We start from the raw sequence: 24,076 nt of genomic DNA, 5'->3' as shown, positions 1-24,076 counted from the left end.
CCTAACAGGAAAAGCAGAGGACATAATTCTTTATTAATTATTGGATACTTATTCAAGAAAAAGTAACTGGTGAGGGCAGGTACTTGAAAATAGTCCATGTGACAGTAGCCGTGTGGATTAAATACAGATGAAAAAGAAGCTGGGGCGCCTGGGTAGCGCAGTCGTTAAGCGTCTGCCTTCGGCTCAGGGCGTGATACCGGCGTTCTGGGATCGAGCCCCACATCAGGCTCCTCCGCTGGGAGCCTGCTTCTTCCTCTCCCACTCCCTCTGCTGTGTTCCCTCTCTCTCGCTGGCTGTCTCTTTGTCACATAAATAAATAAATCTTAAAAAAAGATGAAAAAGAAGCTAATAAAGAATTGACTACTGAGGACCCGGGAGAGAGAGCATATATATATATTTTTTCCTCTCCAGGGAAGTCAATAGACTATAGGGGCTCTTCACTGGCAAGGCTGGTAGCAGATGGTATAGATATTCTATCTAATTCCTCTATACCCCTTAGTTGAGTTCTCACCCTTAGCTTCTGATTGTGCCCTGCTCCTAACAGCTTACCCTTGCGACGCTCTTCAGAGGACCCATGAGTGTGGAGCCATGTTGCCCCAACTCTCAGAGAGCTTAAGTGTCCCCTGGTGTGGCCAGTAGCCAATGACTGACTGGAGGTGCAGGATTTGGAGAGCCGGTTTTCTCACCTCCAGGCGAGACTAACTCTGTGGTGGAATGAACGTTCCAGAGCCTCAGTGAGTTCAGGGTGAGGCTGGGACCTTGCCTCAAATTGCACCCTTGCCCGGCGTTTATCTCTTCACTACTTTACTTCCCATTTCTTAACTGGTTTCTTGAACAAGAATCCTTATCTCAGGATCTGCTCTGGGGAACTGGATTTAAGACAAGAGCAAGTAAACAAAATCTTTCTTGCTTTTTCTTTTTCATAATAAAGGTTTGTGAGGTTTCAATTGTCAGAGGCTTAACCACACCACCCACCTATCCAACCCACCCAGGCCCTGCCATCGCTGAAAGACCCACGACATAGAGTCTTCAGTGATGTGGGAAACAAAGGAAAAAGAAAAAAAAATTGCTTATTACTTATAGCCCATTGACGAAGTCCTTGAAACAGGTAGAGAGACCTTCCTCTCGGAGCTCAGCTGCGTGGACGCTAATACTTTGCTGAGGGCAAAAGGCAACCTTAGGCTAACATTATCCCAAACCCCTAGAATTGTGAGTCTATTTAAACAAATAAAAATTCCTTTGGAAACTTCCTTTATCTCTATCCCCCAAGATATATGTTGGCAATCGTCCTCCAAGCATATGGCCCGCTGATTTATATCTGAAGGGTCTCATGACGAGGGTTTTACTAGACAATAATAAATGATCTTTGCCCAACAATACCTGGCCCCCTCAAGGTACTGGAAACCTTGCTTCCAAAATTCTTTAGAGACTTACCCTATCCCTAACCTCTTCCCAACTTGAAAGTAGATAATCGGCCACTCCTGACAACCTCAAGGCAGCTCTTTCTGCCCATAGGTCCTGTCCCCATGTTTTAATAAAACCACCTTTTTGCACTGAAGACGTCTCAAGAATTCCTTCTTACCATCGGCTCTGAACCCCAACACTTCCTAAATCACTCAGCACCAGGCGTCTTCACGACTGTCTTCCTAGGGGCACATCCAATTCCATGTCTTGTTAAGTATATATGTATCATTTCTAAGAATTGCTGTTTCTGGAGCCCTTCTTGTTGTGTCGTAAAACATGGAGTCAACTCATCAAACCAGCGGTTTATCAGATGAAAATAAAAAGAAAGGAAACTAAATAAAGTCATTTAAAAGGTGTGCCACAGGAAAAGAAAATGTTTGAGAATGTCATCAGATATTGACACTAATTACTCAAATATGCAAATTTATGTGTGAAATCTATACGTTTTGTGATTTAACTTCAGCAACTGGCTCAGATCCAAAATAAGCAACTAATGTCCTGTGTGATTTAGAAGAAAAATATTCCTCTATTTCAGATTCCTCTATTCCTCTATTTCAAGACTTTCACTTACTAAGTAATTCATAAAATACAGAATCATTAACTCAATACGGATTAATTCTGGTAATTTGGATTATTTAGAAATATAGCTGGCCCATCAAACTACCCTCAAAAGGATATACAAAAATCACATACACACACAGACACACGCACACAGACACACGCACAGACACACGCACCCAGACACACGCACAGACACACGCACCCAGACACACGCACCCAGACACACGCACAGACACACGCACCCAGACACAAGCACCCAGACACACGCACAGACACACGCACCCAGACACACGCACAGACACACGCACACAGACACACGCACACAGACACACGCACAGACACACGCACACAGACACACGCACCCAAATATCTTTTGAGAAGCAGGAAATGGAGAAGATCAATCTGGTAAGATCAAGATGTGTCAATAGGATTTCGGCAAATCTGAAGAATCACTAAGTCCTCCCACCCCTGATTCTTGATTCCTTTCCTCCCATTCTTCCTCTCTCTCTCAATCATTCATTGATGCAACAAATATTTCTTAAGTGCCTACTTTGACTAGGAATCCCCGGATGCTGGGGATCTTGTGGGAAACAAGATGGATGCAGTCCCTGCTATCAAGGGGTTTTGTCTAGTCAAGGAATTACGAAACAATAATTATGCAGATGATTACATAATAATTGACACGTGTTTTGAGGAAAAAAAATTCGGGATGCTAAGACAGCAAAATCACAGGGAATCTTTACAGTGTGATCAGCGAAGGTGAGTCTTATATTAGAAGTGAAATATATGCTGAGACCTGGAAGAAGAGCAGGAGCAAACAAACTGGAAATGTGAAAGGCCGGGGAAGAGCGTACTTGCACTTGGGGCCTGGGAAATGGAGAAAGAGGGGCAAATTCAGGTCTTGTTAAAGCAAACAAACTGGAAATGTGAAAGGCCAGGGAAGAGCGTACTTGCACTTGGGGGCTGGGAAATGGAGAAAGAGGGAAATGTGAAAGGCCAGGGAAGAGCGTACTTGCACTTGGGGGCTGGGAAATGGAGAAAGAGGGAAATGTGAAAAGCCAGGGAAGAGTGTACTTGCACTTGGGGGCTGGCAAATGGAGAAGAGCGTACTTGCACTTGGGGGCTGGGAAATGGAGAAAGAGGGGCAAATTCAGGTCTTGTTAAAGCATTGATCAAAAAAGAAACGAGTGTCACTTTGGGTGTAAGCAAGAGATGGGGTTGGATATGACCACTTCCAGAGTTTGAGAGCTTGAAACCTAAAAACTTCTTCTCCAGAATTTTCATCTGTATTAGTAGATAAAAATGTAAGGTATTCAACATTGATCAATAAATCTTGAGCACCTATTATACGTATTGCAATGGTATAGGAGCTGGAGACCCCGCAGCGAACACGACAGACAGGGTCTTTGGTCTAACAAAGTTTATGTTCCAGTAAGACCAATTCTCAAGGATCGCTCACATCACTTGCATAATTTTAAACTATCCCTTGTATATTTTACACATATATTTTGTAGAAGTTCAGTCTGATGAAATTGACCAGATACAAGAGGGATTTTTTTTCCCATGAAACATAAATACAAATACAAAATATCTAGAGTTCGTGAGAGTTCTGTGATTTTCTAGCTGCACCCTGGACATGCTGAACCTTAAACTTCTCCACGGGAAAAAGAAAAGGAGATTTTTTTCTCTTTGAGCGTGATTCCACTGTCCAAATCCACACGCTCAATAATAAGACATGAGCACCATCTTTTATAATAACAAGAGGAAAAAGTCTTTTTGAGTATATTAAGCTATCAGGAAAGTGTGTATGTTTTAAACCGTATGGTGGTCCATGAGTAGTAACAGGACCAAAGGAAACCAGGAAATAAGGGGCCATTTTTCCAAGGCCCCTCTCTCCCCCAGTCAAGGCAATAAATGCTTGTATTATAAGGCAAACCAAAAGCATTTTACTAGAGGGCAAGTTCTGTCTGTGATCCTTTCAGGAAATTAGAGAAGCAAATCTGTTTAAACTTTCCCTTTCGCTCTCTGTAATGCTCCATCAGACAGGACTCCAAGCTTGCTTGGTTGGCAAATTGCTGCTTTCAACAATGGGCAATACTATTCTTGACAGATAAAATAGAGGTTAATGGGACAGAAAGCAGCAAACCACAGCCACCTGCCAAGTCCCTGGAAAAAGATGCTGTGGCGGCGTTCCAGGGCAGGCCAGAAGACGAGATGGGGTGCGAGAGGTGTGGCTGGCTTCCCCCCCCCACCCCCCCCCACCCCCCGGCAGGCTCAAGTTAGTTTTTGGTGCCGCTTGTTGTCAGTAATAGAGACCGAAGAAAAAGTACAATGAATCCAGCCTTACTATGAGTAACAATGGAATTCAGAGATCTTTCACCTTCTGAGGAAATGGCAGTTTGACCTCTGCTTTTTCATTAATTGGTGCCATTAACATTTCAGAGCCTACTCTCTGACACTGGGTCTGCCTGCTCTCCTTTGGTATCCTGGTGCTCAGTGCCAGGCCTGGACCACAGCAGACGATCAGTGTATGTTCCCGGCATGAATGAGTATCAGACACGGTACTTGTGCTGAGAAGACGAACCTGAAATTAATAATTATATAGCAGTTGTCAGGTATATAGACCATGAGCCAGGTGTGGAGCAGTTCGCAAATGGCATCTCTCACTTTATCATTTTTGCCTCTGGCACTTTCCAGAAATTAGAGAAACAAATCTGATGATATTTTTCCAGCATGGTTCCCATTGTGCAGATGAAGAAACTGAGTTACATGCAAGGTAACTTTCCTGGTATCTCAAATAAATGGTGAAGCTTGGACTCGCACTTGGGTCTAACTGATTCCAGAACTTTCTCCCGTGTTCAGATAATGTATTAGGATGTCCTACATCAAATGTCTTTTTCCCATTTCCATTTGTTAAGATAATACTTGTTGATGTGGGAAAAAGAGGAAAAAGAAAAATCACCAAATTTCCTTACTACTTACAGCCCATTGACAAGTCCTTGAAACAGGCAGAGTGACCTTCCTCTAGGGACCCAACCGCCTCTGTCTTGATACTTTGCTGAGGGCAAAAGGCAATCATAGCCCAACCCCCAGGAGCCTGTAAGTCTCCTTTAACATATAAAAATTCCTTTGGAAACTTCCTTTATCTCTACCCCCCCAAGATACATGTTGGCAATCATCCCCCAAGCATATGACCCATTAATATACATCTGGAGGGTCTCATGACTGAGGTTTTACTAGACAGTAATGATGAGGGAGCAGAAGGCTGGCTGAAGACAAAGCATAAGCTGACACCCCGCAACCTCCCCCCACCCCCACTCCTGCGGGGGGACTTGTGTGACATTCTTCCAGGAAGCCCCCAACCATCTTAATGCTAATGCCTTGCTAGAGGGGAAAACCACCTTAACTTGACAATGGCAAGGCCTCCGGTATCCTGTGAGTCTTCTTTAACATATGAAAATCCTTTTGAAACCTCCCTTTTTCCTTACCTCCCCCAACACCATAGTATATAATCAGCCAGCCCTCACAACCCTGGGGCAGCAGCTCTTTCTGCCCACGGCTCCTGTCCCCGTGCTTTAATAAACCACCATTTTGCACCAAAGGTCTCAAGAATTCTTTCTTGGTCATTGGCTCTGGACTCCACCCCACTGAACCTCACGTATATTCCAAAACCACATCAGTAATAAATGACTTTCTCGACAATAGCTAGCCCCCTCAAGGTCCTGGAAATCTTGTTTCCAAAATACCTGGGAGGCTTACGCTACCCCTAACCTTCTCCCAACTTGAAAGTATATAATGGGCCACTCCTATGACCCCAGTGCAGTTCTTTCTGCCCACAGGCCCTGTCCCCATGCTTTAATAAAACCACCTTTTTGCACCAAAGAATTCCTTCTTGGCCATCCGTTTCAAACCCTAATGTCTTTCCTACATCACTTGTCTTTGCTAGAACTTACATGCCTAGGAGAAATAAAATATATTTTACTCCTTTGAATGTATGGGTCTTCTTAGAAGACTCCATGTCCCTGTGTCCACCTTGCACGGTTCTAGTTATTAAAGGCCTGTCTCTGGCTGACGTGGCACCCCGTTCCCGAGGTGGTGGCCCCAAACCTGTACTCTCTTCGCTACCCCAACCCTTCTAGAGAATGTGGGGAGGTGGGGTCCAGGCAACTTGCTTGATGAATTCAGATCGCTGATTCTTCCTCCATGTGAACCTGGCTCTGGACATGCCCCCAAACTGCATATTATGACCCTTGCCTGACTCTGTCCGCACAGAGCCGATGGAGGGCTCCAGGTCCCGGGCACACACCAGCTCCCTTCTCCAGGCACTGTCAGTCAACCCTCAGGAGTTTGTCAGGAGCCATCATGCTGCCCTCAGCCCTACGCAGAGATGTGGCCCCAGAGCTGCCCCTGCTTACAACGTTGGAGTAAAACAACACAAAACACGGTAGCCCAGCAGCCCTGCCCTCTCACTGATGCCATCTGACCAAACTCCACGTGTGCTGGCCTCCTGGGCTCTGCGTTGGAACCCAAGCCCCACCCGTTCCCATCTTCACTAGGTCACTGCCAAGTTCCCAGACTTGTGGTCACAAGGGCCTGAGTCCAGATATCATAAATGACTGACCCTATTTACCAAGGTGGCATATCTTTCCCTCTGTGATATTTTAAAATGTTCAGCATGCTAAGATAGAAATACAAAGCCTGTGTAGAAAAGAAGCAGACATTTTCAATTTCATCCGTTTCGCTGTATAAATAACGAAGCATGAAGGTGGATGGATCACTGGAGAGACAGAGACTTTTGTCCTCTTAAATACCAGGGACAAAAGTTGGACAGGTCTTTCTCCTCTTGAATAAATTCCTTCATGTCTCTTCATATTCAGACCATCTTGTCTGCATAGGCATTAAAAAAAAAAAAAAAACAACCAAGAACGAAAAGAATCTATGGCAAGACCAATTCCTTTTGTTCTTTTGAGAAGTGACTGAACAAAGGTGTCACTAGTAAAAAAAAAAAAAGTTTTAAACCTTTGGCCTAAAACATACAAAGGCTTTAATTCAAACGTTTAATGGGACAAGTGATTAAAATGATACATTGTACGTCTGAAAAGAGAAGAGAAGAACACCCAAACTTGGTTGCCAGGTTCAAATCTAGAGGTAAAAAGGCTGAAGGAAGGAAGTCCATAAAGCGTGGCTCTTCCTTAAGCTCCCGGGCTGGCGTCCGTCTGTTCAGTGCTGGAAGAACAAACTCTCCTGTACACAGCTGCAGGGCCCCATTCATTTATTTGTTTGTTTGTTTATTAAAAGATTTATTCACTTATTTTAGAGAAAGAGAAGGAGAGAGAGCACGAGTGGGAAGGGCAGAGGGAGAGAGAGACTCTCCAGCAGACTCCATGCTGAGTGCAGAGCCCGACGTGGGGCCCCATCGCGGGACCCTGAGATCTTGACCTGAATGGAAACCTGGATGCTTAACCGACTGAGCCACCTGGGTGATCAGGTCCCAGCTGTATTGTATTCTTTGTACCCTGCAGGGATGTGCTCTAGGAGGTTTCTGCAAGCAGGCATATGCACTGTTAGTACTTCCGGAAAAAACAGATAGTGGGGAGGTATGTGTCAGGATAGGATCCCTTGAACCCTAAGCACTGCATGTCCCAAAATGCCTTAGCAAGGGGTGGCTGTGTTCATGCCTCCTGAATTTCTAGAACAGCACCACAGTGCATGGCTCCAGTGTTTCTCCTCAAGGACTATGGCTTTTGACTCAAATACAGTAGGCTGGCTTTATCTACCTGTGCTGAGCCTCATTCCCAGGTTCAGGATATTGAACAATAGGATCCGAAGTCTCTGGAAGTTAAATGATACCTTTTCCCCCAAACACAGAGCCTGCCTCAAAGAATGATCTAGCTCGGAGCACTGGAACCACTTCAACAAAGGAGAGGGGGCAAGAAGTGTCTTCAAAGATCCCCCCCCCTTTGTTTGCCCTACTTTCTCCACAGAATTAACCAGAATGTTAACAGTCAAAATATAAAATGCAAATAAATAAACACACTGGATCAGAACTTACAGCCGCTCCCGTGCCCTGCCCCGGACTGGTGATGGGTAGTGAGGAGGGCACGTGTTGCACGGTGCACTGGGTGTTATACGCAACTAATGAATCGTCGAGCTTTACATCGGAAACCGGGGATGTACTGTATGGTGACTAACATAATATAATAAAAAAACATTAAAAAAAAGAATATAAAATGCAGACGTGTCCATTGGTAAAGACTGACACACTCAAGCTATGGCATTAGTAAGTATTTCCACAACCATGAATGTCAAAGGGAGCAGGGATTTACTCTCTGGAAAAGATAAGATAGGTGTCTACAGAGAGCCCAGAAGAGCTCCATGTCTGAGGATACATGTTATGGGTGAATTTTGATAGGAAAATCTATGTCAGCCTTGTAAATCTGATCCTGTCCAGCTTCATTCATTCTGTAGCTGGAGCAGAAGGGGTGAGCAGAGGGCTCTCCACAGGAGTCCACGAGGGGCAGTGACTGGCTGTGCAAGCCCTATACTCAGATATGACTCCATGCTGTCTTGAGCTCAGATTGCAGGGGAGAAAACCTTTCTGAACTACAAATTAACTCTTTTTTTAAAAATTTAAATTCAATTAGCCACCATATAGTATGTCATAAGTTCTTGATGTAGTGTTCATTGATTCATTAGTCGCCTATAATACCCAGTACTCATCACAATGGTATAAATTTCTCTTCTGGAACCCCACAAAAATTCTGCTAAAAAGCCATAATTTTAACTTGTTCTGTTGTGTCTCTCTTGTCCCCATAGAAATGTTTTAGCTTGACCAGTAAAGTGAGGAGCCGAAGAAAAAAGAAGAGTTTTGCCCAAGTGTTATATACTATCCCCCAAGGAAACGGTGCTAGCCAGCATGCACTTAGGGATTTACTGGAAAATACCATCCGAGGTCTCATATCTGCACAGCTGTTCATTTGCGGAAGGGCTGGACTCCTAGAATGGTAGCTGGACTTGACCTAAAGTTTGGTAGCCAGAGCCCACACACACAACAGGGACAAAAGACATTGCTATTTACTGTTATTACTACTACTATCATTACTAATACTTTCTTTCCTGAAATCTTAATATGTCCTAATATCATAATGTAGGTTTGGACAGCATGAATTTTTTTTTTTTGAGCATTTGGAGACCTTAAATACTACTTCGTGTTTGTTACTTTCTGCAAATGGAAAACCACATAGCAGAAATAAAATCCAGAACAAGCAATACTTGCTATGAGAAGAGCAAATAAATTCCATTTCTCGCATGCATAATTCTACACTTAAAATACATCAATGTAAGGGCTATAGATTAGATAATAGTATTGCGTTAGCGTTAATTTCCTAATTTTGGTAATTGTACTCTATGGAAAAAGACATTACTTTTAGGAATTATTCCCTTAAGTGTCTAGGGTTGGAGGGGCATTATATCTGAGAGAGGCAGAATAGAGCAGAAGGGTGGGGGAGAATGATAAAACAAATATGATAAAACTTAATATTAAGGGAAGCTGGATGAAGAGTATATGAGAATCCTTTGTTCTATATTTATAACTTTTCTATAAATCGAGCTCATTTCAAAATCAAAAATAAATAAATATAAACATTTAACTATATATTATATATATACATATGTATATATACATACCCCACATATATAAATATAAATATATATACACACACATACATATATAAAATGAGTGGGTGACTTTGATGCTTGTAAATATAAAGAGCCAGAACTCCATAAAAATGTTGGTCATATGGCATGCACAATGAGAGATCTGCCTAATGACAGGTTTTGCTGTGTAATTGTCCTCATGAAAATAGGCATTCACTCTCTTGCACTCCATTTGCACGGGTTGCTCTGCTGAGTACAGCACTCAGCGGGGGGTCTGAGGAGTCCCCGCCCTCTAGCTGTACCCCGTGGACCACAAAACCTCATCCCCTTCCCGCCAACCACAGCCCGCCACAGTGGACCACAGCCAACACAGCAAACAGCTTACAAATTAGATTCACCTAAAGAAAGAGGACATTCTAGCATTAATCATAACATAGTGTGAAACGTTAAGTGAGGGGTGTTAGTGGGCAGAACGCAGGTGTCCAGGTGGGGAGGACATGGGGCCCCGAGTCTATCTCCTCCCGGAGGCTCTAGGCAGAGGCCAGTCCCCCCTCCACAAAATGACTCAGGCCAGTGGTTGTACAGACTCCACGTGGGAACCAACACTTCCCACTGAAGGAGAGGGGCTACAGCAGCAAAGCATGTGCTGCATGAGAAAAAGCCCACGGGGAGGTTTATGCGCCATCCAAGTCATCCCTGGCGAGTCCACTTGCGGCGGGCCACCAAGTCAGGAGGACGCGGGGTCGTGGGCCACAGTAAGGAAGCCAGCCTGCGCGGCCCAGAGGCTTTTCTCCATTTTAAGCCTTGTCAAGAACGAGTGCATCACACCTCGGTTTCTGTGTCCTTGGGACTTTTTCTTTTCCTCACTCCTCCTCCTCTCCCCAACCTATCACAGTGTCACAGATTTCAGAGCAAAGGGACATTGGAGAAGGATCATCTAGGGCAAGGGTGGGCCACCTTTTTCTGAAAAGGGCCAGGTAGCAAATATGTTAGGTCCGAAGCAGCCACAGATGCCAAGTAAACACACGAGCATGGCCGCGTTCCAATAAAACTTCTTGAAAAAACAAGCAGGACAGATTGGTCACATGGTGTGCTCACGCCCTTGACGTTGGTCTTCTCCTGTATTTCTCCAGTAAGGTACTGTTGCGTAGGAGACCAAAGTCGCCTTCCCAGGTCTGTCCAGTAGAAGAGTCTTTCTCTTTGCTTATAATTTTGAATTTCTTGGTTCCAATCTAAGGCAAGGTGCTGATGCTGGGCTATTCTTAACCAAAAATCTAGTCCTGACTATTTGGGTAGTAAGTATGTACACTGCATCTTTACCTACCTGTACTTTTAAAGTTAACCTCACAAAGCCAAAGCAAATTTTTATAAAGTTGTGAGGGAAAAAAAATAAACCAACACCCTCTTTTGCCAACAAACCAGTGGAACAGATGCACTTTATGTCAATATAAATATCTCACCAGTGTGAAAACAACTCTAGATCTCTAGATAAAAAATGAGCAGGGTTCGATGAACAGGTAGACAAAATGCGGTGTAGCCATAACAATGGAATATTATTCAGCCATAAAAAGGAATGAAGTTTCGACATGTGCTACAACATGGCCTAGCTTTGAAGATATCACGCTAAGTGAAAAAAGGCAGACACAGAAGGACAAATATCGTAGGATTCCATGTGTAGGAGGTACTTTGAATGGGCAAATTCATAGAGACAGACAGTAGAACAGTGGTTCCTAGGGTCTGGTGGTTGGAAATAATGGAGAGTTATTGGTTACTGGGTACAGACGCTGTTTAGAATGGTGGGAAAATTCTGGAAATAGAAAACAGACAGTGACGATGGTTGCACATTGTGAATGCACTTCATGCCATTGAATTGTACACTTAGGAATGGTTGAAATGATAAATTTTATGTTACATACATTTGGCACAATGTAACAAAAAAGGAGCAGTGTTACGTGGAGGTAGAGAACAGAGTAGAGATGGGTCCATCAGAGAAACGGATCCTGGAAGACCCAACACACAGACATTCGGGTGATTTTGCTGGGTGTGGCTGCACAGGAGAGAGCGTTTCACTTCCTCTCACACCGAGGCTGTCAGGGGTGTTCCTGACCTACCACACCAAGCCTGCTCATTGCTTTTCCTTCTCATCAGATCCGTTCTGGGTCCTTCCTCTTAAACTCTACACTGACTCAAGGTCCTGCATCCTCCCATCCTGAATTCCGGTAAAAGCCCCATAGCCATGAAAACAGGTGGCAAAGGTGCTTTGCCTACAAAGCGTTCAAAGGAATGGCAGAAGAAAATAAAACTACCCTGGTACTTCCAGAAACATAATAAAATTTCAGTTTAAGTGTCAGAAAAGTAGGTGGGTGCGTCTGAATTCTTATGATCACACCCATCAAATGGACCTCTGTTCCGTGGCCCAGTGAACAATTTTGCTAAGATACATGTTTGCAAGATTTACACATAAGAAATGGCTTCCCCTTTGTCCCGTCTGGCCCCTGAGTCTCTGCCTGCACAGTTATCAATCCCTACCCCTTAGCACTGAATCCATCCTCCAAGTGTCACTAGAGATAATGCCACTGTTAAGGTGAGAAGGCACACACGTTGGCTCTATATACACAAGGTACACTGGTGGCCTTTGTGTTCACGCTGTGAACCCACACAGAATCCCATCTCCGTGTGGGGGAGGCTGGGATCACCAGTGGGGTTTATTCATTGTAGGGTGACAGATTATCCTTTGGTTTCTGTCTATCGCTGCCATTTATAAAGGCTGGAACAACCTGAAATTCAGCTCCTCTGACTCATAAATGGCTGCAAAAGAGAGTGTGAAGGGACCCAGACTGTCTCTAATTGTTGGTCCTCCGCATGGCCTGCGGCTGCTGCCAATTTTCCAGCAAACCCACATGAAGAGGTGCCACACTCCAACCTGATGGCATTTTATCTGCCCTCCTCCCTTTGTCTGTCATGCTTCCGTCGGGCACCAAGCAGACTCTGAAGATACTCTCCGTAACCAGTTAAACGGAAATGGGCTGCAGCAAGCACTGCTTTGATCTTGGTTAGCTGCCCTCCTTCTAGGAGGTTTTCCTGGGTGACCCTCCTTATGTGTAAGGTGGCTGCTGGGGACGAGCCTAATCCAGTTTGGCCCCGCACAACCTGGAGACTCTCTGGTGAATGACAGTAACTGCTGAAAAAGTGTGAGGGATGGTGCCCAGTAGCCACTCTCCTACAACCTCAGTTCCAAGTTATAACGAAAGCGAGTCTCAGACCAAAGGCTGCTACCCGCAGATGCTTATTAAACAAACAGTTATCAAGACACAGGCACGACCCCGGTCATCAACCTGGTCTGGGAGCTAGTTAAACCCTAGCTCTCTACCCTTTAAGAGTTCGGAAATACCACTTTGCATGAAGGAACCACTAGGGCACGGTTCTGTTCCCTTTGGCAAGAAACAACCAGAAACCATCAAAGAAAGACTGGAAACTGAGCTGTTTAGGGATGACCACGGCTTGGCTGCCATTCCTAAGGGCAAGCACGCATGTGGCTAGAATGCCTCAGTGAAGCGGGATCAGTTGTTAAAATACTAAAATATGTACCTCTCGGTACTGGGGGATAAACATCCACTTCTCCACGTTCCCCAAGTGTCCCACTGTCCCCTCCCTGCCTCTGAGAACTCTACTCCTAGCCTCATGTCCCAGAAACCCAAGAGTCAGTGCCTGGCCGAGCAGGGTCCCTTGGGAGTCTGCTCCAGGGCTGTGGCCAAGATTTGTCTCAGTTTGGATTGGTCAGAACCTATGAAAAACTGGTGGTTAGATATTTTGAATATCATTGGGACTTCGAATAATGGCTATATGCCTGGATGGATGTTTAAATCCCTTCATGCAAGGATAGGAAGCATCGTTAACTCTTTGAGCTAATCCACAATCTTGAACGCCCTTAATCTCACGGATAATAATCCATTTTTAACATCCATCATGGTAATTAGTAAGATGCTAATTCCACCACTAAAAGTCCATTTCTGACATGGCGATCCTAACAGTCAAGCTTCTGGTGTTGGTTCAGTTACAGATAACTGAACGCTGTGCTAGCAGTCTTAAGGATCTGTTTTGGAGGATGCCCCTGAGTTGTGACTCCCCCTAACTGAGACACATCTCTCTCTGTTTATCCTGAAGTATTTTCAAATGAATCACAGGCATTATGACATTGGTGTCAAGAACTGTGAAGAGCGAGATTTTACTCTACTTGCAAGCTAGCAGATTAAACTGCCACCGTTGCACGGACGCTAGAAAAGCCAGGAGACTCCCAGGTCAGAGGTGGAGGAGGGCATCCCTCACAGCTCAGCAAGCAGCTTCAGCTCCATCGCTTTGCCTGCCACCCCGCACAGGGGCCGCTGTGGCAAACTCAGTGAGTCTGGGTCACAGTTGAAGAATCCCATGCTTAGGGAACCCCAATTTTTTTATAATAGGCTACAAAGAAACCTGCCCAAATTTTGACCCACAGGGAGACATTATCCTAATTATACTAAACAAGAAAGAAACTTGTCCTCTGCTCCAGCAGGATTCAATACGTTTCAAGCCTGTTCAGCATACAAACATCTTTGACAAGATAGTTCAGAACCAAGAGCTCTCGGGACATGCTGAAGAACTGTCTCTTGGTAGTGACACCAGTGGAACTGGGCAGCAGACTAAGTGGAAACATATTCAATTCACTAGGAAGGTTGAACACTCATTTTCACAGTTATTATTTCAAAGTAGAATTGGTGTATGGAAGTTATCTATTTGCAATGATGCATATTGTAAATGTGATGTTTTCCCCTACACCGTGCCCCCGACAAACATTTTCACAAATAATGAAATCAAGTCAAAAGGGTTCAGTAGCTTTCTGGCTCCTAGTTGGGGGGGGCGGGGTTGAGGATTGTAGGTAGGTAAAATCTAGAGGTCAAGTTTCCTACCTTCCTAATATCAGACTTCCAAATGTGGATTACCAGAGGTTCTAAGTCTTCTGATGTCGGGAATGTATTTGAATACTATACAAAAGCTATGAATAAACTTTCCAGAAAAGAGCATGGACACAGAGGCATATAAAATTTGCATACAATTTCAGTGGGGTCACAAATCTCTGAAGCCTATTAATGGACTTTGGACCTTTGAATGATCTGGAGACACCAATCCCTGGAACAAGGCTTCCTGTAACCTTGAACTCATTTACCAGTGTCATCAAAACACCCAGTTGCCAAGCCTAAGTGTTACTATCGAGATACCATGTAGCTGACATTCTTGGCTATCCAAAACATGACCCCAAATCAGGAGGTAAGGAAAAAAAAAACCCTGTCCAGAGCATACAAAAATCAGAACTTCAAAGATACACAGTGCACAGAAGCAGAGTTGAACTTTGTTCCTTTATTTATTTTTTTAAGATTATTTATTTTAGAGAGAGAGAGGGAGAGCGCCAGGGGGAGGAGCAGAGGGAGAGAGAGTCTTAAGCAGACTCTGCACTGAGCACCGAGCCCAACGTGGGGCCCCATCTCACGACCCTGAGATCATAACCTGAGCCAAAACCAAGAGTCAGATGCTTAACCAACTGATGTAGGCGCCCTGGACTGTATTCCCTTGAAAGCATGATTTTAAGATGATTTCTGATGATTAGATAGAAAGGACACAAACCAGAGGTGAGGGAATGAGGACAGAAGAGCAGAATTAATAATTGCAATGAGTAATTGCGGACAGTGTGACATAAAACGGTTGCAAAACAACAGCAAAAAACCAGAAGGAACTCAAAAATGTTTTCATTCGTGGCTATTTAGCCTAAAGGCAAATCACTCTACAAATGCCCATGACTCTTAGGAATGACTCCTGAGTCATACGAGAACGTAACTGCTAATGATGTTTTTTAAAAGGCTTTGCTTATGTTTTTTATATGTTTCCCATATCCTGGCTAAAAGGATGAATTCTGGCTATAACACAGCTACATCCTCAAATGATTTCAACATGATTAAAACAGGAAGTGTGTTGGCCTTCACGGCAGAAAGCAGGGACTGATGGTTACTGTGGGTCTTCCATGTATAAAGCACCTACCTTCCCCTCTCATCACACTGAACCCTTTCAATGGGCCCGTGAAGCAGGGATTGTCATTCCCTTTTAGAGACGGAAGAACTGAAATTCTGGAGGCCAAATAACCGGTCCAGAACCAAGCAGCCAGAAGAGAGTGAAACTGGGACTGAAACCAGTCCATGCTTTTCCTATTAACTATTCCTCTAAGGGGAAAATCCAGGACTGTGGAATAATCCATTCATATGAAATTTTCTGAAAAGACCTCATAAGTGAGTTTTGCTCTACAAATTCTCTACATTAATTCGTCTTTGTCAACATTCCCCCAGGTTAAAAATCAGATTAGAGGTCAGATCAGCCTTCTGATGACTTTGTTACATTTTCGGTTTTATTCTAAAACACTTTGGATGTGTTATTAATCAATAATGCTTACAAATAGCAGTTTCTTTTTTTTTTTTTAAGATTTTATTTGTTTATTTGACAGAGATAGAGACAGCCAGCGAGAGAGGGAACACAAGCAGGGGGAGTGGGAGAGGAAGAAGCAGGCTCATAGCAGAGGAGCCTGATGCGGGGCTCGATCCCATAACGCTGGGATCACGCCCTGAGCCGAAGGCAGATGCATAACCGCTGTGCCAACCAGGCGCCCCATAAATAGCAGTTTCTTAACAGAAGACCACTAAGAAGGGGAATCGGAACAAAGGCAAAGATACACAGGAAGGGCACAAAACACACGAGTTCTCAATTCTGGGGCAGAAATCTTTCTCCTGAGATTACGAACCATAATATCAAGATTTGAAAGAACTCTAATGTTCAGATAGATAAATCTCCCAGCAAAAACACTGGAGGGTCTTTCCTCCATGTTACTTTTTAATAACAGAATGTTCTAAAAATAAATCTGGGATAAATCTCTCAACTATAATCTCTTTGGGGGCAGGGAGCAGGTAAGGGACTTCTCAGGGGGGTTGCATTATTTACATCATCAAAAGGGGTGCATTTTGGGATGGTTGGAGGGGATAGACTCTTCTACCTAATCAGCAGATTATTCCCCAAATCCTTAGCTACCAGGAAATTTTAATAAAATCTACAGATTTATTCAAGATGATGTTCATAGGGCTGATTTAACCCAATTGCCCTTTTTTTCTTAGAGACGTCATTGTTAGAGTCAGTTGAACAAAGTTCATTCCTGAGAGAGGACCTAAAACATCAAAAACAGTTAAATTTAAAATTAGCGCTTTTCTACCACCAGACTAATATCCGAGTGGAACATACTAAGAAATAGTTCAGAGCATCTAATACAAAGCAGTAATTAGAATAGCCAGTTCGGTTTCCTAAAGTTCCTTAAGTACACTATGTCTAAAATAGCAGGCCACTCAGATGTATCTGTTTTGTTTGATTGTTTATTTTTTTATAAAGGGGACAGCACTGAAAAAATTAAGAAGAATCTTTAAAAGGGAGACTAGTCTATTCTTCTCAATAGCGTGGTAGCCATATCTTAAGAAATATTATTTCCCACAGGTTTTTTAAAGAGAATTACCTTTTTCTACAATCACTGAATTTCACTGCTGCAAATCATTGTAAGCCACTGAATTCCACTGAATTAGATTTTAAGAAGGCTTAATAGAGGATTGGGGATGATTCTGTTCTGAAATAACCAAACCAAAAAAGACTTAGGAAGGAGAGAATTTAGAACTATTTCTTTTTCATCTATCAGGGCGTTTTGCTCTGTAAACTATGACCTGAACTTGATTTTTTCCCCTGGGAGATGGTTAAGCCATATTCCTTTAGAAAGTAATGCCATCATTCTCACCAGGATATTAGTGGCCAAGTATCTACAGACCCATAATGGTGGCTTCCTCTTTAGAGGTCAAAAATCAGCAGTGGGGTTCCTTCCTTCCCTCTCATCCCCTTTCCTTCCCCTCATTCCTATTTATCCACCCCCCTCCATCCGCCCCATCCCCCTTTCCTTTTCTCCCTCCCTTCTTTTAACCATTCCGTGGATGGCAGATATGTGGACATGCGTAAGGATCATGTTTATCTTAATTGGTAATTTCATCCTAAGTACGTGGCACAATTTTTGATGCCAAAAAGGTGCTTAATAAATATCCATTGAGTAAATACATCTGTTGAATACTTCTCTGGGCCAAACTGAGATAGACACTGAAGTTGCAAAATTTCTGTCCCATAGGCTCATCTGGAACCTACAAAGATGTGTTTAGGGAAGCAGACAGAACTGGATCTATGATTAAACAGAAGGAGTAGTTTTTCCTAAAGCAAAACTAGAGGCATTTACTAAGCTATAACTTAAAGTGGATATGTGCACGGTCTACTCTTGTCATCATGGTCCTACTGGTATTCATGGCCCTGAATTGAATTGGTTCTTCTCCTCACTTGCTAGAATGAATGCAGAAAACCCTTCTTCTCATGAAAAGAGGTCCCTAAGTAGCCTGAGCAACAAGCAAAGCTGGCTGTTTTTCCTTCAGAGGTGTCTGGACACTGCTCTACCACCTCATTACTGGCCACATGGAGCTCCGTCTGCCCATGGAACTTTCCCAGGATCATCTGGAGTCACATTCCAGAGAGCTCCCACGAGTCCCCAAGGGTCTACCCAGTTGGGGGCTTGGGTTAGCTCACAGCAGCCTCTCTGTTTTCCTGTCGTCCTCCTGTGCTAGCATGCCAAATGAGGGAATACAGGCTCCTCCTGGGTCTTCTAAATGACTTCTAGCAACGTGGAAAAATTTACTATTTTTGTTCCCATTTACCCCACTGACTATAACCTGCAAATTATTTTTTCTCAAGTGTGATTAGATTTGTTAGAGAAAACATGAGTCAGGAGTCAAAGAGATGTGTCCTAAAGAGACGTGACATGGTCATTGCTCAGATTGGAAGAGACTTCTTCACTGGACTGAAAATGTGGAGGAAAGAGACTCTCATCTTTTTCAACACTGAGGGTTTCTCAGTTTTCAGAGTCTCTGGTACTGTTCTTCAGAAGCCAAGAGCATAATTTTAAGAACAGGAAATATGATGGCTTCTTAATCAAATTAAATAGCAAAATGAAAGCAATAATTACTCAAATTTACTTGGCAAATTAGCAAGACAAATTAATTGAAACACTACTTTTGATCATAAGGATATAATTAGAAAAGTCGGGTGGATGAAAATATCTCTGAGGCATGAATTAAATCAATTGGACAACCTGATTATAAAGACCTTATGCTTAATGTGTAAATCCAAACTAACTGTTATGAAATGTAAAAGGAAGAAGAAAAGATTAATCAGCAAATATTTATTAAAAGTGGTCCTGTACAAATAACGTGACTGAATAACGGCAAACATCTACTGGATTTTTATTATATGAAGATATTAGGCTATGGTACATATAATTCTTATCACCTGTATTGTTTTGTTCTCTTAAAAAGTAATAAATAAATTCACCATTGTTAACATTTACACAGCATAAGCCATTACTGACCCTTACTCTACAACTGGAGGCTTCATGATAGAAGGAACATAGGGTACCAAGGCCAGCAACAACAACAAAAAACTGAGATGCCTTTTCTGTTCTTAGCCTCATCTTCCACTTACAGATGTCACTACCTCTCAGTAAAATCTGGTTCTATAAAACTCTGGACACATCCAAGCTCCACCGTAAGAAGCCAATTTGTACATGGCTTCCCCTGACAGCAGCTATCCATTCAAGTTGGCCCGATTAGATTGAGGAGAGAGACTTTTATTCCATTACTGGGACTGGGGGGAAACTCGCCCTCTCTTATTTGACATGAACACAAGCTACAGGTGCCAAATGTAATCATCTATGAGAAGAAGAGAACTAGCCTCAAGATGAAGCCAAACGTAAGATGGTGGGGCCGAGGTTGGAGAAGAACCCACAAGTGGCAGGTCTCCAGTTCAGGAAAATCCTGAGCCCTGGACAACATCCTGGAGCTCCTGGATCAGTCAGGTCTGCAGCTCCCCTTAGCTCTGGCCTTCCTATGGTAAGAGGTCCTAAATATCTTCTTTGTTTCAGCTAGTTGGAATCAGATCTTTGTAACCTACAGTGAAAGCACCCCGCTGCATATAAAAACGAATGAATGTTAAAAGTACATTCTAGCAAAGTACAAAAAAGTTAACTTTCTTTCTCCATAGAGGACAAACTGATGGTGCCAGAGATAAGGGGGTTAGGGGATGGGCAACATGGGAGGCGGGAGTGGGAGATACAGGCTTCTAGTCATGTAATGAGAAAGATACAGGGAACAAAAGGCACGGCATATATAGTCAATGACACTGTAACAGTGTTGGATGGTGACAGATGGTAACTACAATTGTGAGGACTGCATGACAGAGAGAGCTGCTGAGCCACTCTGTTATACACCTGAAACAGATATAACATTGTGTGTCAACTAGACTCAAATACAAAAATTAAAAAATAGTAATTTTCTTTACAAATTAGGGTAATTTTGTTTCAAAGTATGGCGGCTGATCCCTTGCAGCTGAATCACCTGGGATTACTTGTTTAAAACACAAGTGAGAGCAACAGGTCTACCTCTGATTTTAATGCTAAAGACCGAAAGCTACTGTCAAGGCAAGCTGTACAATTTTAGTTGGGTAATTTAAAAATTCATTATCCAGCCTGCTTGCACTTTTGTTTCCCTGTTTTAAAAATATGTGTATTCAAACATGCTCCTGGCTTCTTCGTAAATAAGAATGGTCCAAAGGTAAACAGTAACAATCTTTGATTCGTAAAAGTGGGTATTTTTGCGAAATTGCTGCAAAGCTTTGCACTTCATCACATATTAAAATGCTTGAGAAATAATCAATAGCCTCATAAAATTGTTTTCAAGGCACATAAAAAAATTCTCCCCAAATCTCCTTGCCAAGGAAAAAAGGCATTTTAAAAACTAGCTTCTATTAGACGCTTACCACAGTACATCAAAACCACAAACGTGAGTTTCTGTGAAATCTGTTTCTTGCCTAACTACTACTTACGTGTTTGGACTCAGCTTAAATACTCTTAAATACTCTTAACCTGGGAGGCCTTCCTACACACCCCCACCCCCCAGTATTCCTACCTTCTTCAGCGTGCCACTTGGGCTCTTTCTTGGCTCTTCTCCCTGCCCACCCTGCAAACTAAAACACATCCACATTCATCCTTCATCTACTTAACCCTGTACAACCTTGAAGGCTCAGCTAAAAATAAAACTTCCCTAGGACGCCCCCAGGGGAGGTCAAGGCCACTTGAACGGTGATACAGCAAGTAAATAAAATAGCAGCCAGGCTGCATTCAGCAGCCAGTAAGGGACAAGATGCCTTTAACGTTATCCAATAACGAAATGAATTACTATGTATCAGCAAGGTTGAAAATTCCTAGGGAAGACCTGCTTCAGGGGTGGTCGAACCACGGCTGGTTCTTCTGCCCCCTCCTGCCCCTGGAGGCTGCTCCTTCCTGCCTCTCTACCTGGTCAGAGGCAGCTGCCAGTGGCAGGGGGAGCATGGCTTCTAGTGCCTTTCCCTTAGCATGGGATCCCCTTTTCCCCAAAAGCCTCTGGACACATCTCCGGCCGTAATCCCTGGTCCAAATGGGCCTCAGCCTTCCCATCCCAAGCTAGTGCTCAGAGGTAAGACCACCAAGATTAATTTAGAGTGCTTGCCACCTATTCACAATACGGCACAGCAAGAAGGGCGTAGTGTGTATGCAGCACGCTAGGATAACTGGATGGGGCTGCTCCCTGCAGCCTCTGCCCTAGGCCCTGACCAACTGTCCCGGCGGCTGAAGGCACCAACGAATGAGCATATCTGAAATGAACCTCTTTCTGGAGTGTCGGGTATGCGTTGGTTGAAATCAGGGGGTCCTCAGATGACAGCCCCACCACCTGTTTCGGTAAATAAAATGTTACGGGAGGACAGTCACACCCATTTATACATGGAGTGTCTTTCCTGCTCCAACTGCAGAGCTGAATCATTGCAACAGGGACCCTGGGGCTCCAAAAGCGGAAAACAGCCACTAGCTGGCTCTTTACAGAAACGTTCCTCGGCCCCTGGCTTAGGATCACCAGCCAGCGTGGAATCATGTTGGCAAGGTGACCACGATGTCCATGCCGTGCCCGACCGCCTTCCTTTCCAGCACACATCCCAGGGATACTATCTTCTTGAACATCTGCCCGTCCTGCTGGGTTTTTTTGTTCCCTGAGGGCAGTGAACGGGCTCATGCCATATCCCCAGCACCTGGCACAGGGCCTGATGAACCTAATCACCTCGTAAATATTTGTTGGCTGGAGAACTGAACGAATGCACCCCTTTAATAATCTGCCATACAAAACCAAAAACGATGCTTCCTTTCAGGGTGTGCTCTAGAGAAAGAAAGTGACAACATTTCTGTAATGGGATGCCAAGAAATTGACCTACACCCCACGAGAAGGAAAGCACGAACCTTAACGACATTAACATTTCCCAGCCCTTGGGAGGAAGACATACCCACACACTGTCTCCTTTGAGAGGTGGCAGCAATGAGCTCAGGTTCTCAGAAGTGGTAGAGACAGACTGTGTCTGTGGCAAGCAGCTAAAACCGCGGGCCCAGGGCCATCCTTACTGAGAATGCTCCCCCTCACGCACATGCTATGGCTCCCAACTCCAGTCCTCGGCTCTCCCAAGTTAGCACCACAATCTGCGATTTCACTCATTCACTGAAGTTCAGCCTTCATCAGCATTCAGGGGAACAGGAACAATTTTTTTAAAGATAGAAAACAGAAGCAGTTTTGTAGGACCTGGACCTCATTTTATCTATAAATAATGCCAGTTCTGTGTTTTTCCTCATCATCCAATTAAGAGAAATTTAAAAAGAAACAGGCAAAAATTAAAACACCATGGTTTTTAAATTGTTAAAATGGTTTAGTGAGTTTAATCATGTAGGAAATTATTCCCACCAGTAAAGAGGCAATTTTTTTTTTTTAAGTTTGACATTCAAATTTTTAATCCACAATACTGAGAAGATACAAACTATTGGGATGCAGCAATGAAAACTGCAAAAACAGGATATGGGTTTCATTATAACCTGCTAATTAATACAGCAACACACAATAGTGGGGGATCAGCAAGAACAGTATTCTAATCAAGCTGAGGCATGTGTGAAACAGCCAAGAATGCCACAAACACCACAGAAAGAAAAATGCCAAACACTGTGTTAAAATATCTCCCCTGGACACAGTTTGCTTTCCAAAACAAAAACAAAAACAACAAGACCAAAAGGCAAAAGATAAAAAAACAAACAAAAACCAAGCTGACACTCAACGTTGTGCCAGCATTTTTCCCTTCTTCACATTTACAGGAATTACAAACAAATCCAGACTCGGGAAAGCTTCGCGAGGAGGGAAAGACAGTCAGAAATCTCTGTTATTTTTATCCATGCCAATTAGTAGTATTGAATGTATGGGCTTCTCCACCAAAAGAACTAGTATTATCTTGAGGGAAGCAGGGTGTTTGTCATCCAGAGTCAAACCAAAGTTGCTTTATTTTCAAATTCACAGAACTGTGATGTGGTCACATCTGTTCATTTTTCTCACGATCTGACAGCAATTTTTTTCACAGGCGTTCTCACACCAAATTTTTAAGTGATGATTTGGGATAGAATACTGACATTAGACCAACTCCCTCGAACATTTCTTCTTAGCGTGAAGTATTGAATGGGAAAAGTGAATGTTTAAGTCCATAACTCACTGTGTGCTAATGGTCAAAAACTGACTCTGTCTATCCTTATAGTGGGGGAAATTGTGTTTGCCACCACTGGGCAATAGTCTTTGACGTAGTAACACCAACCTCAGAAGAAGCATCCTCAGAAAATAATTCAATAAAGAAAGATTTACTTTTGTTAAATTTCTTATTACAATATGCCTTAAAATCACAGAAACCAGAGTAGACAAAATAAACTAGAAAGAAATAAGGAAGTGTTGAAGTAAATGGAGGTTTCTCGACCAAGTGAAATATAATCCAATTAGTACATATTATAATGATGCAAACCATGTTGTTCTATGCACCCTTTTTATCGATGGCTAAATAGAGCACATTGTCACTACAAGTGAAAACTCCTGGTTAGTACACAGAAAACCCAAGTCACGAGGAGCCCTTCCCAGTGTGCGAATTTCCGACTCCTCGCTCACATCTCTCCCAGCTTCTCGCATCTCTACGGTCTCCTGACAGGCTTTTCTCATGCCTCCCTGGTGCTTTTGTTGTGCTGTATTCCTGGCTCGCAAGGGGCTTCTGCCTACTTCCAGAAAACCCGCATGCATCACTGCGTTTAAGACCCAGCCCCTCCACGAAGTTGTCTATTACTCTGGAGTGAAATTGCTTTGGAGTGAAATTTCTTAGCCCT

At 43.4% G+C, this 24,076-nt stretch overlaps 1 protein-coding gene across 5 annotated transcripts in view; it reads right to left on the bottom strand.

Annotated features, from left to right (window-relative positions):
• LHFPL6 (LHFPL tetraspan subfamily member 6) overlaps positions 1–24,076 on the bottom strand; it is a 241,414-nt gene that overhangs the window by 7,579 nt on the left and 209,759 nt on the right. The gene's annotated exons all lie outside the window — the stretch shown is intronic.

Source organism: Ursus arctos, unplaced genomic scaffold (genome assembly GCF_023065955.2).
Source record: "Ursus arctos isolate Adak ecotype North America unplaced genomic scaffold, UrsArc2.0 scaffold_10, whole genome shotgun sequence".
Classification (NCBI taxonomy): domain Eukaryota; kingdom Metazoa; phylum Chordata; class Mammalia; order Carnivora; family Ursidae; genus Ursus; species Ursus arctos.
The sequence above is the reverse complement of the archived record's forward strand: the minus strand, read 5'-3'. Positions and strand labels throughout refer to the sequence as shown.